This window comes from Betta splendens, chromosome 21 (genome assembly GCF_900634795.4).
Source record: "Betta splendens chromosome 21, fBetSpl5.4, whole genome shotgun sequence".
Taxonomy (NCBI): domain Eukaryota; kingdom Metazoa; phylum Chordata; class Actinopteri; order Anabantiformes; family Osphronemidae; genus Betta; species Betta splendens.
The window spans coordinates 16,619,271-16,637,612 of NC_040899.1; the positions used below are offsets into that span (position 1 = coordinate 16,619,271).

Sequence of the window (18,342 nt, forward strand, 5' to 3'; positions counted from 1 at the left end):
ACTCACCCCACAGCTCTTCCCAGACTGTTCAAAAACAAACAAACACACACACAGACCCTGAACAGTGAGGCTTTATCTCCCCCGTTACACACACACTCTCTGCTCCAAAGGACCAAAAGGGAACGCACACTGTCAATTATTAACACACACTCAAGGTTTTTTACAGACACAGACTCAAATGTTATTACCTCGACACCTGTTAATTATTATTAACACCGCAACAACTTAGCACTTATCACACTATCCTTAAATGCATTAACATATACTAAACATATACTCACCCCAACTTAACTATACTTGCGCAATACTGACACATCGACACACTGCAGTTCAACACACAATAAACAAAAAGCGCTTTTACCGGTTATCCCTATGTTACCAGGCCTCACAAACCTTGGGAAGCTCTACACTTGGATTGATCCGTTCCAAGCTTAATGTAGATTCCCAATACATTACACAAGCCTACAGTGCCTAATAAATTTCGATTCTATCGAGCAGGTCGAATTTACCGAATTTCACAACCCGTTGCACCGAGGCCGCACTGTCTACCGACGCCGGTACCGTACGTCTTCCCCTTTAATTTAACAGCCGCTCAACGAGGTATGGTTCAGTGACCCCGCTCAATACCTGGACCAAATTTTCCAGCGTCGACACAGAACTTACACAGCCTTAAATTTATTTTATCCGAATGCAGACTACAACGCCCATACTTTAGATTTTCCCAACGTTGCCTGCCTCACGTTAACCTACGTAACTTCTAGAGGTCAATAGGCCATGTCATTTTTCCCCAAGCGCAAGATAGCACATACACACAAAGCAGTTGGTTATGCAAAGCAGTTATTTACAGCAATATAGGCACAGGTAAATTCTCCACCGCCTCTCTTTGTCTCTCCCACACAGATAATTTTCTTAAAGCAGCCAAATCAGAATTTAATGATCAGATTTCTCTAATCTTACCAACATTTGCTCACACTGTCTCGAACACAGAGAATCGTCACGTAAAAGCTTTAAGCGCTATTTACCTTCATTGATGACGACGGCCGTGCGTCCGGGCCAGTCCGGACAAATGTTGGTTCTGGAAACGGCTCCTCAGGCCTGTGTTCGTGACGCCATTTTGTCGTGTATTTTGAAGGTCCGACCTTATCAGAGATTTCACACGGACTCAAACTTTTATGCTCAAATTAACAAATGAATTTATTACACATAATGAAATAGTACAATTACAGAATTTTCATGAGAGAGGTGGTGGCCGAATTCACCCGCTGGTTCTTCTGCAGAAAGAACTGAGAGGTCGAAAAAGGTCAGCTGGGTGTCTGCAGCAGACCCTCTGCGAAGCACTCTAAGAAACATCTCCCAATGCCCACTTTTTAAAGCTGTGTTGTTTATGCAACCAGCAAGTGCCTACGTGTCCATCGAAAGTCCATGTTTACACAGCTGCAGCAGTTTATTTGTTTTAGTGGCCAACCTGACACCACGGTCAACTTGACATTTGTTGCAATGGACAGAAATAACTCCATAGGAGGAACAGAATTTACCACAGCAATGGACAGGATCAAGTCTCCGAACAGAGCTTCAACACGTTTTTCAAACAAGTGGATCGTTGTTACAGGATTGCTTCTCAGGATGTCTGTTTTTTCTGTCCAGCTCAGCTCATCAAAGTTGACTTCCTCACCCTGCTGACGTTTTATTGCCTCAATCACTTCAGGCCAACGCATTTCTGCTGCTGAGAATGTGCAGAAGAATGTAGGAGTTCCCAGCTGTCTGATCATGGCAAACAGATCCTTAGTGGTTTTCTCCTGAGTCGCTGCATAAACCTGGGTGTTTTAAAGAAGCTCACTGGATTGTTTCTTTCTGCTGGAGCAACAGAGTAGATGCCTTCGCTGAAACATAGAATGTCCTAAGAAACATCAGGCGCCTGCAGACACAATTCTAAAGCCAGACCTCCATTAGGCAGATCTCCTTCCTGTTCTGTGTCACCTCTCATCTCCTCAGGCTGGTTGTCATCATGTGGAAGAAAGTCAGTGTTTTGTTGTTGATTTTCAAGGAGTGCATTAATCTCACATCTGTCTATTTCCACTTGTATATCTTCCTCATATTCACCATCATCCGTTGCTTCACACTCACCATCATTCTCCTCATCTGGAAGCGTTGGGTCACATGAATCAGGTTCATCTCTAATAGTTATGTCCTCATACTCAGCGGATTTGCTTGAGTTTATGCATCGCCTGCACCAGTTTAGACCAGGTTACAGTCTGGAACATCTGATGACCTCTGTAACACAAGCGTCTCTTCCATTTCACTCTCAGGACCTGAGACTCACTTCTCACTCTGGCTGGCGCATCCACTGTCTCTTGTACCTCAGATGGGACACGCACTAATGTGGTGTGTGTCCCATCTGAGGTATTGCTTTCTGTCTGCCTTTGGGAAGAGGAACAATCCTAGCGAATAGGATGCACTTTGCTATCAGATGTCTCTCCAGAAAGTTCAGGTCACACAGTTCAGCTGGAATGTCAGCGAGCTCCAAGTTGTTGGCTACAGCAAGGTGGGGCATGACTCCTTTTTCAGGTAATTATGACACGTGTGACAGATCCACTCTTTCTTTCTCTCATCTGGCGTCTTACACTGTTGTTCATCAGTGCAGTGCATTATGTACCATTTGTCTCCCCATAAAACCAGCATTATGTTTGTAATGTTGAGTTATGTATTGTTGCTGCTTGATTCTGAAATCAAAATTGTCTCTGTACTGGGTTTTTATATGAATTATTTTCTTTGAAATTCTGGATTGTTTTTAAATTTCCTGCTGACATATGTTTTTTTCTTTTCTTTCTTTTTTTCTTCTGTACGTCTCATCTGAAGCACCTTTTTGATTTTGTTTTCTTTGTGGAGCTTTTTCTTTTAGCATTTGTCTCCTCGTAAACTTTCTCCTTCTGCCTTTTTCATCCATCCATTTTCCAAACCGCTGAATCCAGCTGGCTATGGGTGAGAGGCAGGGTACACCCTGGACAGGTTGCCAGTCCATCTCAGGGCAACACACAGACAGACAGCCATCCAATGGAGAGAAGCCAATCAACCTAATGCACGTCTTTGGACTGTGATAGGAAGCCAGAGAATCCGGGAAGAACCCGCGCAAACACAGGGAACGTGCAAACTTCACACGTTACCCTACAGGAATCGAACCCAGAACCTTCTCGCTGTGAGGCAACAGTGCTACCCACCACAGCACCCCTGCCTTTTTCAAGTTTTGACAATTTAGGAAAGCCACGGAATTCAATAGTATTTGTCTTTGCAGTACACAAGCATGACTTACTTTGTGTAGGGAGTACAAGCTAAAACTTCTAATTCTGATGAATTAGATTAATTGAGACACCTTGTATAATATTAATAATATTTAGTGGTTGAGCAGACAACGTGGTGTCATAAAGGCCAGTGATCATAGAGCTTGATTCAGGTCTAGCATCATCTAACAGAGCAGGTGTCATTTGTGTGAGACGTAGATCTGCTTTCCATAGGCTGTAAAGCATTATTCAGGTAGAACTCCACAGGCTTTAACTCATAGGTACAAGAGGATTGTGTGCCTAAAATCTGGTGACATGGTGACGTGTCTCAATCATGTCACTGAGATGTGTGAATGTGAGCATTACAGAAGTACCAATACTCCCTAATCGCACAGGTAGAGGCAAACCCTTGGCTGTCTTTGAGTGAGGTTTAAAAAAAAACTATGTCTCCTGTTTCTGCCACCGCAATTGCACTTTGGGACCTCTTACTCTTCCTTGGCATTGTGTTCCAAATTCACAAACAGTACAAGTGAGTTCAGGAGTGCCGTGATTTCTTTAAATTTTTAATCAAAAGTAAAATTGTGCCAATACTCTGTATAAACAATCCTAACAACACACCTGAACCCAACACTTCAAAAGCAAGTGGTCAAAGCAAGTAAAAGCATATTAGAAGATATTTTACCATTTGTCTGAGCTCAACTCTGCACTTACCAACCTTTACACCAATATAGTTTTATGTTAAATATTTCCAGTTTCTATTTATTCAAAGTTGTTGCAGCAATGAGATGAAAACGTTTGGATTCCAGCGTTCACCACTTAGCATTGATATTCAGGCATTTGGCAGACAAGACAGTAGTTTTTCTTTTTTTGGTTTTATTAGAGTTCAAAATACCTGTACAGTGTGTATTTCAATCAGTGACAATTTATTTTGCTTTTATACAAACCTTGGTACAACTTCTGACACGTGGGAAAAACTCAACAGCAAGATTAAAGGACAGCTTTGTATTTTGTCCAATTGTATGCGAAATTGAGCAGTTAAGATTAATGTTTTACCGATTGTTACAAAGGAGTAAGGTTTTAATCCAAATGTGTATAGACACACACACGTATATTTTAATTACTTAATATTTTAAATCAGAGAATTACGTTTTTCAACTATGATAACTTAATTATCAATTGTATTTAGCCAGTTGATTAATTTATATCATGAGAGGCACAAAAGAAAGAGCATAAGAGAGAAACTCTCAGAACAATAAAGCATAGGCAGACAGGCACATGTAACCTGAGACCAATAAAATTGGGTTGGAATATTTTTATTCAATACAATTTGTTCGAAAAGTAGTAAACCAGTCAAAGAGGGGCCCACCAAATGGGCTTGGATAGAGCTTTGACAGAGTAGAGAGATACAAATAGATAGAGCTGGTAGATGGACAAGATAGACAGTAAACCATAAACGATAGAGACAGATGCAGACTATTGCAAACAGCACCTGTAAGGCACAGAAAACCGTATTAAAAATAGGGAAAGTCAAGAGCACACAATTGTTATTAAATCTTACTAAAATTTAATACAGATACAGAAAACACTAAAGAAAATCACCACTTTTCTGTTCTGTTTTGATCAGTAGAAAACAACTTTGGGTTTCAAAACAGTTTTAATCAAATTGGTCAGTGGGTCTGTTCTGTGACTGTAACTGCAATGTTTATATTCTACCTACTTTATTCATCCCCATGAGGTAACTGATTGTACAGCACCACTAATGATGCTCCACTTCAGTGCAGTTTCAGTGCCTTGACCAAACACATTACACCTGCTCTACCAAGTGAGCCACAGCTGCTCCTGATGCAGCTTTATGTTAATCATCTTCCCATTGGTTTAAACTCACCGTCAGGTAACCGCACCAACACTGCCAGACTATTAGAGACAGAAGGAAAAGGTTTGTTTATTTATAAATCAAACACTTGACATTGCTGGGGCCCGTTTCAAGAAGGAGGTTTAACAAACTCTGAGTTAAAACGAAACTCTGAGTTGATTTACTCTGAGTTTGCAAACCTGGAGTTTTCGGTTCCAGAACAGCTGAAAAGAGTTGGTTTAAGCAACTCTGAGTTGTCTGACTCAGAGTTAAGCGCGTGCACCGCGACGATACAAAGCCCTGATCAATGGAGTGAAGATATTACGAGTCACCATGGCAACAGCACAACAAAAGACGTCCGGAAATGGATATGATACGTCAAGCATATAGCGACTACGAGTCTAAATCCATAGAAACAGCATCACGGCTGCAGCGGCGAAAGAGAAAGAATTAGCTTGGAAGAAAATAGCTCCTCGAGTCAATGCGTAAGTTTACATTTTAATCATACAGCGTAACTAATTACTAAATAATTTTAGTATTGTTGTTATATTTCACTTGTAAAGTAAGGACTTTTTCACTCATCTAAGGCGTTACTTCAGTAATTGCATGAAATACCGACGTTTGTATGAATTAAAAGTGCAGTGTTATGTCTATGCATTTTTAAAATTCCTGTTGTGGTTGATGTGGGATTTGTAAAGTAATGATAATTCAATAATCCAATACGTTTTATGGAGAGCAATTATTACATTAATCTAATTAGGTTTTTAAAAGTTACCCAAAACACGTAATAGTATAAGAAATTAATTTCAGTTTTTATGTAGGCGCAATCCTGCAGACATAAAGGAACGTGGCTAAAAATGGAATGTAAAAACATAATTCAAACAGGTATAAGGCACCATCATGTCATGGGTGTAGACTACCTGACTTTACAATATTTGATATATTAAATAACTAAATAGCATGCAGAGTATAGCAGTGCAGCAGCATTTTCAACATGGCTGTAATGTTTTCACACAGTTAAACATTTGACTTCTACTCAGCCAACAGAAAGAAGGCAGAGGCTAGAACAACTGGTGGAGAACCTGCACCTCGCAGGAGGAGGTCAGTCACATTTGCTGCACAGATGCACACGGTTCAGTGATGTTCAGTAAATGCCAGAGTTCAATTCTGTAAGTGTAATGAGGAACGTGTCATGTCAAGATGTCATGTAGCTCAAAATCTTCTGCATTTTAAGTTACCGGTTATTGAGTTGTATAAACTAAATCTCAAGGAAATATTATACTTGTACCACAAGATTGAGAAGCCAGATCTAGAAATTGAAATTCCCAAACACAAGCTGGAGATGAGTGTATAGTTAAAGGTGAATTGTATGAATTATTGGAAGAATCATAAAATCTAACATTTGCCTTTGTATTTGTAGGAAATGAAAAAAAAAACAAATAAATTATGATTTACATCTATTCAGTTTATTTTATTGGTGGTGATGGGGATGGTTGATTAAGACATTAAAGCAAATCTGTCCATCCACTCTGCAGATTACCATGATGGAAGGAGTCTTCCTCAGGGTCTTGTATTTGTAGGACAGGGTGTTGCTCCTCTCTAATAATTGCAATAATGTGGAGAACAACACATGTCCCAATAATGTCACAGGCCTCTCAGGTGTTTCCCTGAGGTGACATAGACACTGACGACGTGCTTTCAACAGGCCTATGGTCATTTCCACCCGGGCTCTTGTTCTGCAGGGCCACATTAAAGCGCTGCTGGGGGCCTGCTTCAGGTTCTGGGTCAGGCGTCAGTAGTGTGCGCCTTCATGGGTAACCACTATCTCCAGCAGAAAGCTGTCAATCTCTCCTAGAAGAAAGTTCACATTACTTTAGTGCTGCATAGAAGTGCTCCTGTGAGTGTGAGTGCATGCATTGAAATAAGTGTATAGGACATACATGTACTTACCACAGTGCAGCCTGTTACTTAGGGTTGACTCACTATATATTCATGAGTTCACGTTTATGATATGTGCAGCATCACATATGATCTTGGTGATGTAAACAATGTAATGTCAGTTACAGTGACCATTAGAAAGAGTAGTCAGTGCACCTGCACATTTATCAGTTTATTTCAGATCACAGCAAGATATTATTAACTGATCATCATTTTTCCGATTAGCCTCAATGAAACAAAGTAATTACCACATACCTGCAATCCTGTGAAACTCCTCTTTAATGGCTTTATGGAGTTTGTGTCAAGGAAAGCGCTTGAGGTCGAAGTTTTCTACATACAGTGGCTTTACTAATGTGCTCAGCATCTCCAATGTTATAAAGAAAACTATCCATCCATCCATTTTCTTAACCGCTTACTCCCTAGTGCGGGGTCACGGGGGTGCCGGAGCCTATCCCAGCTGGCTACGGGCGAGAGGCAGGGTACACCCTGGATGGGTCGCCAGTCCATCGCAGGGCAACACATAGACAGACAACCATTCATTCACACACTCACACCTACGGGCAATGGAGAGAAGCCAATCAACCTAATGCACGTCTTTGGACTGTGGGAGGAAGCCGGAGAACCCGGAGGAAAACCCACGCAAACACGGGGAGAACGTGCAAACTCCACACAGAAAGGCACCGCCTCCGGGAATCGAACCCAGAACCTTCTTGCTGTGAGGCGACAGTGCTACCCACCGCACCACCGTGCCGCATAAAGAAAACTACCGTTTGCAAAAAAAAAAAACGTAACGCAACACAAAGAATCTGTTTGGATGTAAAAGCACGGCCACGAGGGGTGATGTGTTTGACATATGGGTGAATAAGATCATTAATGTATGTATGGAGTCTCGATAAAAACGGTACCGCTCAAATAAATATGCACGGCGATATGACAGAAAATTAACTCGTGGCGTTAAAATCCTCTTGCGGCGTAAATTCAACGTCGTGTGAATTAATACAGCGTCCTCATCTACAGGATCCTCTAGAAACGGACATTTTGGTCTCTGCGCGAAGGAAACAGGTGAAATCTATGAATGAACTGAAAGATTAAACGAGGTATTTAAACAGTGTTCACTTTAAAAAGGGGCGGAGACCGAAGGAAACTCTGGGTTTCCCGAATAAAACCTGCTCCCGACCAGGTTTGGTTCACAGAGTAAGTTGCCATAGTAACTGACTCTGAGTTTCGGTTACCTCTCTTCTTGAAACAGGCTTAAACTTACCCCGCCTTACGGGTTTAAGTAACCCCGCTTTCTGAAACCGAAAACTCTGAGTTTTCCTCATTTCGGGGTTAACAAACTCAGAGTTTGCACAAAACCACCTTCTTGAAACGGGCCCATGACATGTAACATTGAGTTTGCATTAATTGTCAGAAAATGAGAAATTGAGGGAGAACTGTACATAGATTAATTTAAGAAAAAAAAAGATAATTGAATGAAATGTTGTAATTCAAGGACGTGACTGTGCACTGTTTGTGTTAACTTAGTCAGTATGTAGTCACTAAGAGGATGCAGACAACGAAAGGAGGACACGAGAAAAAGGATTTTGGCTTTGTTTTGATTAATTTCATAAAGTACATACAACTCATTTGAAGTGATCAACTAACCCAATGATACAACAGCTGTTACAAAAAAAAAAGAAACAGTTCTTACAACTTGTGTATTTCACCTAAACTATTTAGTGACAGTCGCAGTGCAAGTCAGTACTTACCAACGGATGGGCACATTGTTTCTTCTGTTAGACAAAACATTATTTATTGTTTTTTGCTTTATTGCTATTTATAGTGTTAGCTACTTAAGAAGCACTAAACCTGGATAAAAATAATTATCTACAGCAAAAATATGAAACTAGATTTCCATTTTTCCATCTTTTTCAAAATTCTGGAATATGCAGTCGATAGTTATGAGCTTTAAATAAAGCATACCCTTTGATTTTGGAAAGAAAAAAAAACTTGCAGTCCAAGAGATCTGACATGCTCATGACTCAAGTCAGATAACTCTTAAAAATCTGTATATTGCTTATCCACTGCATAGTCTACAGGGGATGTGCTACTTTGTTCTGCTAAAAAGGTGGTGGGAGCAATACCTTCACTGTCAGCCCCCTAAACTGAAGCCTAAATACCTCTGGTTTCACTGACAGGCCTTTTTTTTTTTTAAAGAAAAACAGACTCTAATTAGAATTAAAACCTAAAGATGTGTAACTTAGTCTACTGAAGACTACAGCTGCTTATTTTGATATCCTACTGGCATAATTAATATCTGCTACTACTTTCTGCACCACAAATCCTTTCAGATTTTAAATAAACCAAAATAAAACTCAGACGTTGATTTTAACCGTTCAACTATTATGACTCAGGACTCACAAGTTTCACAACTCCTTATAGCAGCTTCATATTTGTTCCTACTGTACATACGTTTACTCCATGTGTTGTGTCTGCTAAAAACTGAGGGACAGTCTGTCTTCATTGTTATAGTGCAGTTGAATTAATAAATGCCTAACACTAGTTCAACCAGCAAGGTTATGTCATGCTAATTCAATAAACACCCATTATACATTAATTATACATAGTACATTTATCCAATATGACCTAAACCTTTTTTTGTTTGAGAAATTATTATTGTATCTCATGTGAAAAATGCTAAATTTTAATGGTTTGTATTAACACAAAGTGACTGTTTTAATATTATGAATGAATAGTAAAGGCTTTGGAACTTTTTACTGGTTTTTGTCTCTGACCACAGGTTAATGTCAACACTTACTATTCAGCTTTGGCTGAAGACACTAACCACAATCTTCAAACATTCAACCACTAATCTTTCAGTCAGTTTTGTAATATATTTAATATTTTCTGATTAATAACAGTTTAAGTACAGGGTAGTTTTTGGTACATTTTCAGTTGGAGTGAGCTAGTGTGCGTGATGTCAGCTAGAATGTGAGGGCATGTTTCTTAAGCCAGGAACCTTCTGCTTATCAATCTATAAATATAATTTATTCACTCAGTTGGAGTCATTTGTCTGTAAGTTGCTGGAAAGATGATACACTGTGGGGGAAGATGAACCTCAATTATGACTCTCAGCAAGGTTTTGCAGGGCAGAGAAGAAGTAAGCCTGAAAAAAAAAAAAACTTTAAACAACTGCTTTTAAGGTTTACATATAGTCCCTTTTGTGAAATAGTATATACACTGGAAGTATAGGTTAAAAAGTCACCTTAACTAAAAAGTAGGATAAAGGTAAAGGCTTGGCGCTTTGGATTTGTTACTGTCCAGCCTATCACTGGCCTGTTGCTGTAGTGTCACAGACAGGGCTGTAGAGCTATGGTCATTAATGGTTGCTGAACTGCTGATTATCTTTATCAGGTGTGCCTGATCAGTAGTACCTACAAATACCGCACATCTGTGAAAGCCCAGTCCCTTTTGGCAGAGCTCAAGGTAAGTTCACCTGTGCTAATGCTCAAATTTTTAGTGCCCATTCGTTTTAATATAGTATAAAAAAAAAAAGTTTCTGTATGCCCGCCTGCTTTGTTTTTGAGCTGATTTATTCTAATTTGAGCGCAAGAGCTTTATTGCTGTATTTTTTCATTTAAAGAAATACATATGTAATTGTTTTTAAAATGCCATCATCTTTTTTACTCTTATCATTCCTAGATGGATTTGCACTCAATTTATGAAAAACAGGAGACACCCCACTTTAAGCTGCCACCATTACACACACATGTGGTGGCTAAAGCTGTTCAGCCCAGGGTTGTGTCCTGGGCATTTGAAGACGATTTGGCTAAACCGGTGACCAAAAAGACCAATAAAATAGCGGCCATATCCGATAGAAAAAATGTGGCCAAAATTACCATTTTTCAGGAGTATGCAGAGAAAATTGCAGGGGGGAGGAATTACATACTAAGGGGGTATGCCTTAAGAGGAAATACACCACCTTATCGTTCCTAAGGAGACAGTTTTTCCCGCTGTGCTCCGCTGGACATATCCGAAGAGTTACTCCAGGAGGGAGAGGCGCTCATACATCCAACCTCACCACTGACCCCACTCACTATATGCAGAGGCACTCAAGGCTTCATCTCTGTGCAGGGTGAAGTCATTGAAATAAGTCCATTCATAATCAGCAAAGCACATTGATTTATATTGACGAAATGACATCTTATCAGTCTTCCTTTCTTCTTTTAAGGTATCAGCTTTGAAAAATGTTCAGTAGGGGAAAGAAGCCCTTCCCCTAAAAAACCTCAAGATACAGCAGGTAGGTTGTCCATGTGATGACACAAAGATAGATGATTACTGTTTATAATTAATGTTTACTGTTAATTGTAAGACAAGACCCCATAAAGAGTTTGTGATCAGTCCTTTAAATTGTAAATAGTTTATTTTAGTTCTATTAATTTAACTAACTTAATTTAACTTAATATTTTAGTTTCATTAATAATCCTTTTTTAAAATCTACTGACACTTAATCTGCCACATTGACTTTTTGGATTCATATTGATTAAATTTTACTGTCCTCTACAATGGCCAACATGTAAATAAAATATGCTACTAGGCGTTAAGCCCACAATTCTGAGTGGCTTTGTGCCTTTAGAGGGAGGCAGCAATGGAAGATCTGCAGCTGGGGTCCTATATACGGGTGTCGCACCTTAAAGCAAAGAGTCTATGAACTCCGGCTGCAGTCAACAACATACAAAGTTTGAGGTAAGCTCTTAAAACAAAGCAACACAACATACCAAGATATGATAATATAAAATATACAATTACTGTATTTAACCATTAACATGATCATTTTTACATTGACATTTTAATTTTTTGCTAATTTGTTAAAAAAAAACCTTCGTCTCCTGGCAACAGCACAGCTGCAGTAGATGAGGGACTGAGTTCAAACAGTTTGACATGTCAAACTCCTGATGCTCAATCCATAGCAGTTCCATGCTTCTTACCGATTAGTCAATTGCGCTATTGGATTGTGTAGTAATTAAGCACACACTTCCTCTAGTGCTTTCATTTTGAAAGGATTTAATGTAATTAATGACCTTAAATTGCAAGAGTTTTAATTTTTGTTATTAAACTTTAACAGTTAAGTAATGAACCACAAATACTTCCTTCAGTCCTTTTTTTAAAATAGCTTTTTCATGATCGTCAATAATGCAACTTGGTCACCTATTTAATCCATCACCTTTTTGAGATGAATGGAAAACCCCAGTGCTACAAGCTATATGCCCCGTTTCCATGAACAGTGAGTTATTTAACTGGCCAATAGAAGATAAAATTCAACTTATTTAATATTTTCACATTGCAGCTTTAAAAAAAGGTCCCAAACATTACCAGCCAGGAGCTCAGAAGGGTCACTGAAACAAATGTTCTTTCAATGTTCTCTGGAGCAAGAAGCAAAAGATAAGGTGGCTCATTATATGGCCCACACAACAGCTGTGGCAAAGTCACATTAGATGAAAACAGCAGAAGAAACTGGCCACTGCAAACATTATGGCCAGTTTAACTGATTGCAGGTCAGTGACTGGAAACAGAAAATATGTTTTTACATTGGTAAAGTATGAAAGTAATTCACCTTTGGGTTGGGTTTATGTTAAAGCTCAGATGAGACAAGAACTGGAGCAAAAAAGGAGGAGCCAGCAATTCCAGCCTTGCAAGATGGCAGAAAAGTTTGCGGTGACCATGAATGGGAAGTTACCCTCAAAGATAAATGCTGGGTGCCCTGCAATGGACTGGCAACCTGTTCAGGGTGTACCCCGCGTCTCACCCTCAGCTAGCTGGAATAGGCTTCAGCCCCTCCAGTGACTCCAATTGGGACCAAGTGGGAGAAAATGGATGGATAAATGCTCGGTTCCAAGTGGAGAGAAGCGTCTATGATAAGTGGAGGGCTGCCCAGTTTCAAAAATAAAGAGCATCTACTGTGTAAGTAGACATGAAAGATTTTAAGGACAAAATAATGTAAATCAATTAAACTGACATCTTTCCCTCACAGCAAAATGTTACAGGCGGCAGCCCACAGTGGCCAAAGTAACTAAAATCATTGAAGCAAAGGGCTGGAGTGCAAATTACCCTTCCCCAGCACACATGAAATGGAGACCATCCAAAAAAAATAAATAAAAAAATAAAAGGTTAAGGTTGGTGATGCCAGTGCATCACAGGCTTAATGCAGTTACTGCAAGCAAATAAATATTTAAACTACTTATGTGTTAATCACTTTAATCTTGCTGGTTTATTTCAACTATAGTTGACACGTGTGTGGTTTCAAACCACCGTGACTGCGACCGTGACTCTCAAACAACACAGGTGACGACCCGGTGAGCCAATGACTAAACAGAGGTAGTGAGGAGGAGCTCATCTGGGGGGGGGGGGTCAATGAGTGTGTGACTTGATGTATCTTTCTATGAGTGTCTCTGGGTGAATGCTGTTTACGCTGGACAGGTCTCCATCCATCACAGAACTACATACACAGAGAGGAACTAACTACAACTAGAGCCAGTGAACTGACTGCATGTATTTGGACTGTGGGAGGAAACTGATGAGGAGAACATGCAAACTCCTGAGAGAAAAGCACCTGGGTCACGCAGGAATCAAACCTGCGTCTTTGCTGTGAGGCAGCATTAAAAAATGTCATCACTTATGGCTCCAATTAAAAGCTTGATGTGGGATTTGTTTATTGTGTAGTGTGGGTCCTTGTAAAGGGCCTTGAAATAACTTGTGAATCAGCTCTATAAAAATAACATCAATCAGTAAATTCAGGAGCAGCCTTTATTGCAGTTAAAGGTTTCCAGTATAAATGCAGGTGGCAGGACCATGACAGCAGGTTAGCAACCACCTGATGACACCCAACCCTACCCCACACACACACACACACACACACTAATCGGGGGGCATGTACTGTACCAGCCTCAGGTGATTGTGCCTCCGGGTTTTAGGTGGAACCTTACGAACCAGCCTTCCAAACCAGTAGCAGTGATCACTGAGTGGACTCATGGAGCTTTACACACATTCAACTTTAAGTCAAGCTGGGAATCGAACCAGCGGCCGCAGTCCCAGCTTCTTTTCAGTTCAGCTCCTCAGCACCTCTGACCTCAAACAATCATGACTGTGCCTGCCCTAGGTCGTCCCGGGTTTGTAGGTGGGATCTTACCCGTCATGGGTGGTGAACCAGCCTTCCATGTTTGCACCACCAGCAGCACAGAGGCTATTGTTGGCTCCTCCTCCAACACACACCGTTACATAGGCATCACCACCCAGAAGTGGTGGTTGCCGTGGTAATGTTGGAGGTGCCTGGTGAGAGCCTCATGTTGTGGTGACATTCGAGGTCAGTGTGCCTCAAACAGAGCTTTGACATTCACATACTTTCAGTGTCTTTCCCATGGACACGTCGACTCGAGTCCAGAGGAGCTTGCTTCTGGCGTCAAACAGTCGTGACTGTGCCTCTGGGTCTGACACGTCATCAGCGAACCATCCTGCTGCGTTTACGCCGCACCACTAGCAGCTAGAGGCTGGTTTCAGCTCCACCCCCAAGACAGACACCCCCTCCCTCCTTCCCCTTCCCCTACCTCACCGTGGTGGTTGTGGGTGTTACCAGGTGCTTGTAAGGCGGCTGCTACAAACATCTACCGTACACTGAGTGGCCCAGGCTGTCAGGCTGCTCCTCTTTTCCTACAGCTTTTCTGGGACTTTCTACTTTTTCTGTGCCTCTGACTACTCCTCCCGCTTCCTTTTATTTCTCCTCAGCCACCTTCTCCTCCGCCACCTTCCTCCTACTCCTCCACTTTCACCACCTCCATCCTTCTTTTCGCTGCCTCCATAGCCTTCTTCACCACCGCATCCTCCAGCTCCATTGTTCTCCTTTTATCGGAGCAGACACTCAAGGCGCACACGGAGGGTCGCACCAACACTAACAACTCATTAGACAGTTAGACACAAGGGATTGCTTTAATCTGAGGACTTTTCAGACTGGACTTCAAAGGTGGTCAAATGCAGCTTTTGCCTTTTATTACACTGGCTGTACTGCTGTGTCTAATTAAACTGTTGCTGCGTCATTGTCACGTGAGGGCAAGCTTAATTTGCGGCATTGCCAGCTGCCATTAAATGCCGCGGCACATGTCACAGAATCTATGGCATCTATGGCACATTCTGCTGTATCTATGGCACATGCCGTGGAATCTATCTAACATCTTCATATCTCTACCAGATACATACAGCAGACTTTAATTTTTAACCGTATATGTGCAATAACCACTTTCAACCACACTGAATGTGTCATGATTCATGTTACGTGTCACATCCTGTTTTATTTTGTTAACTTCCTGTCACGCTCCGGTTCTCATCATCCACACCTGTTGCTAATTAGTAATCAGCACCTGTACTTAACCTCCACCTCTCACCCACACCAGTCGCCAGATTGTTAGTTCATGTACTCTTTCCAGCATTCTATTGTAGCCATTCGTGTTTTGACCGTGACCGCCTCGACCTTTGATTCTTGCCTGAACCCTGTTGATCCTGCAACCTGTGAAAGACCTGTGCCTGATAATCTGACCGTGAGTTTTTGCCTGATCCTTGTCTGTACTGTCGCCAAGTCTGCTCGTGTACCGAACCCTGCCTGGACCTTGATTCTGAGATTGCCTGCTCCTTTGTATATTGCCTACTGGAACGTACTGTGTTTGACCTGGACTGCCTGACTCTGATTCACCGAATAAACCTGCACTTAATCACATCTGTGTTTCTGCGCCGTGCATGTGGGTCCGACACCTGCCCAAGCCTGACAGAACAATCTGGCCAGAAATGGACTCCGCCGGTGCAGAGAACCTCCGTGCTCAGCTCATGGCTCAGGAGCAGCGCGCAGCAGAGCAGGAGGAGAAAACCAACGCCGCTCTCCAGAGATTGGCCGAGTGTGTTTTGCGACAGGAGACGGCGATGGCAGGATTAACTGAGGCAATGAATCGCCTGACCCAGAGCTCGACGGGAGAGACGAGACCGACCCCGAGCGCCACTGCCGCGGCAGCGCCCCTGGCAGCAGCGGTTCCCATGGCCGTCGCTCCAGACGCCAGGCTGGGCGCCCCGCTACGGTTCTCTGGTGAGTCAGGAGACTGTCGAGCATTTCTCACACAGTGTGAGATTCATTTTGAACTGCATTCACCCGCGTTTCCCTCGGAGCGCGCTCGGGTGGCATACGCTATTTCGCACCTGACGGGGGACGCGGAAGCATGGGCGACAGCGGAGTGGCAAAACGGCTCTTCCTGCGTGTGCACCTTCGCCGCCTTCGCCACCGCATTGAAACAGATCTTCCAGGAAGTCACCCCGGGACGCGAAGCGGCTCAGCGGCTGGTTAATATTCGACAGGGCGGCAGACCGACGGCGAAGTACGCAATCGAGTTCCGCACGCTAGCCGCAGAAGCCGGCTGGGACGCCACCGCACTGGGTGATGTATTTATCCGCGGACTCTCTCGGCGGGTCAAGGACTGCTTGGCAGCGAGGGATTTGCCCAGCAGTTTGGACGCTCTGATCGCCCTGGCGATACAAATTGACCGCAGGCTGGGGAGCAACGAACGGGAGCACCACCGAGAGGAAAGCCTGCGGGAGAACCGTCGACTTCGCACCACGAGCCCCAGGAGGGGGCAGCGTGAGCCTGGCGGTCAGTCCGTTCCTCGGAACCCGGAAGTGGGACCGCAGCCAGAGGAACCGATGCAGATCGGCCGCGCACGGCTGACAGAAGAGGAGAAGCGGCGTCGACGCTCCCATGGACTGTGTTTGTATTGCGGTCAGGCCGGGCATCTTGCCCTGCGCTGTCCACTAAAAGACATGGCTCATCGCTAGCACGGAGGGTAGCGGTGAGCCGAACAATTTTAGGTAGCGCCTCCGCTCGGTCATTGCCTACGGTAACACTAGTCTCCAGTACCCGATCCGTCCAGCAGGCGGTCCTCATTGACTCCGGAGCTGATGCCAGTCTGATGGACGCCGGACTGGTGGAGCGACTGGGCATCGCGGCCATTCCCTTGGCGTCTCCCGTGGAAACGGCCGCGCTGGACGGACGACGGCTCTGGAGAGTCACGCATCGAACTGAACCGGTAATAATGACTTTTTCTGACACGCACACCGAGAAAATCACGTTTTTGGTCGTGGAGTCGTGCTACCACCCGGTGGTACTGGGCCACACGTGGTTGAGGCTACACAACCCCACACTGGATTGGCGCAAGGGGGAGGTGAGCCGATGGGATTCAGACTGTATGAACACTTGCTTTCAGCCCGCAGTCTCCCAACAGGCACCTGCAGGGGCGACGGCGACAATCGGTGAGGAGATCGAGCAGGCCGATCTGACGGGAGTCCCCGATTGCTACCACGACCTTCGCGCTGTGTTTAGCAAGGTCCGTGCGACCTCCTTTCCGCCCCACCGAAAGCATGACTGCGCAATCAACCTGCGCCCAGGGACCACGCCTCCCAAGGGGAGGTTGTATCAGCTTTCTCCCAAGGAAACCCGGGCCATGAAGGAATATCTGGACTCCGCGCTGGCCTCGGGTATCATTCGTCCCTCATCCTCTCCTGCAGGCGCAGGTTTCTTCTTTGTGGGGAAGAAGGACGGTTCCCTGCGGCCCTGCATTGATTACCGGGGCCTCAATGACATCACTGTAAGAGACTCCTACCCTCTTCCCTTATTATCCTCCGCGTTCGAGTTGCTAGCAGGAGCTACTCACTTTACCAAGTTGGACCTCCGTAACGCCTACCACCTGGTTCGGATCCGAGAGGGGGACGAATGGAAGACGGCCTTCAATACCCCGAATGGACACTATGAGTACCTCGTCATGCCCTTTGGTCTGACCAACGCGCCAGCGGTCTTCCAGGCGTTTGTCAATGAGGTACTCGGCCCCATGATAAATGACTTTGTCTTTGTATACCTTGATGATATCCTGGTCTTTTCCCGCTCCGAGGAGGAGCACATTGCTCATGTCCGCCAGGTCCTCAGGAAATTACTGGAACACCGATTATATGTTAAGGCAGAAAAGTGTGAGTTCCATGCAGACCAGGTCTCGTTTTTAGGATTTATCGTCAGCAGGGACAAGATCGAAATGGACCCAGCCAAGACCCAGGCAGTTCAGGAGTGGCCGGTCCCACAGAGCAGGAAGGAGGTGCAGCGCTTCCTAGGATTTGCCAACTTTTACAGAAAGTTCATCAGGAGGTTCAGCAGCATTGCCGCTCCATTGCACGCACTAACCTCATGTAAGACTGCTTTTCAGTGGACAGGCGAGGCAGAGGAGG

At 43.5% G+C, this 18,342-nt stretch overlaps 1 long non-coding RNA gene across 1 annotated transcript; it reads left to right on the forward strand.

The window, feature by feature from the left end:
• The first annotated feature begins 10,706 nt into the window (after positions 1-10,706).
• On the forward strand, positions 10,707-13,388 carry LOC129603486 (uncharacterized). Its single transcript, XR_008693369.1, has 5 exons — positions 10,707-11,344; positions 11,681-11,790; positions 12,392-12,599; positions 12,683-13,005; positions 13,076-13,388. It is a non-coding gene; the product is annotated as an uncharacterized LOC129603486 (long non-coding RNA).
• The last annotated feature ends 4,954 nt before the right edge of the window (positions 13,389-18,342 follow it).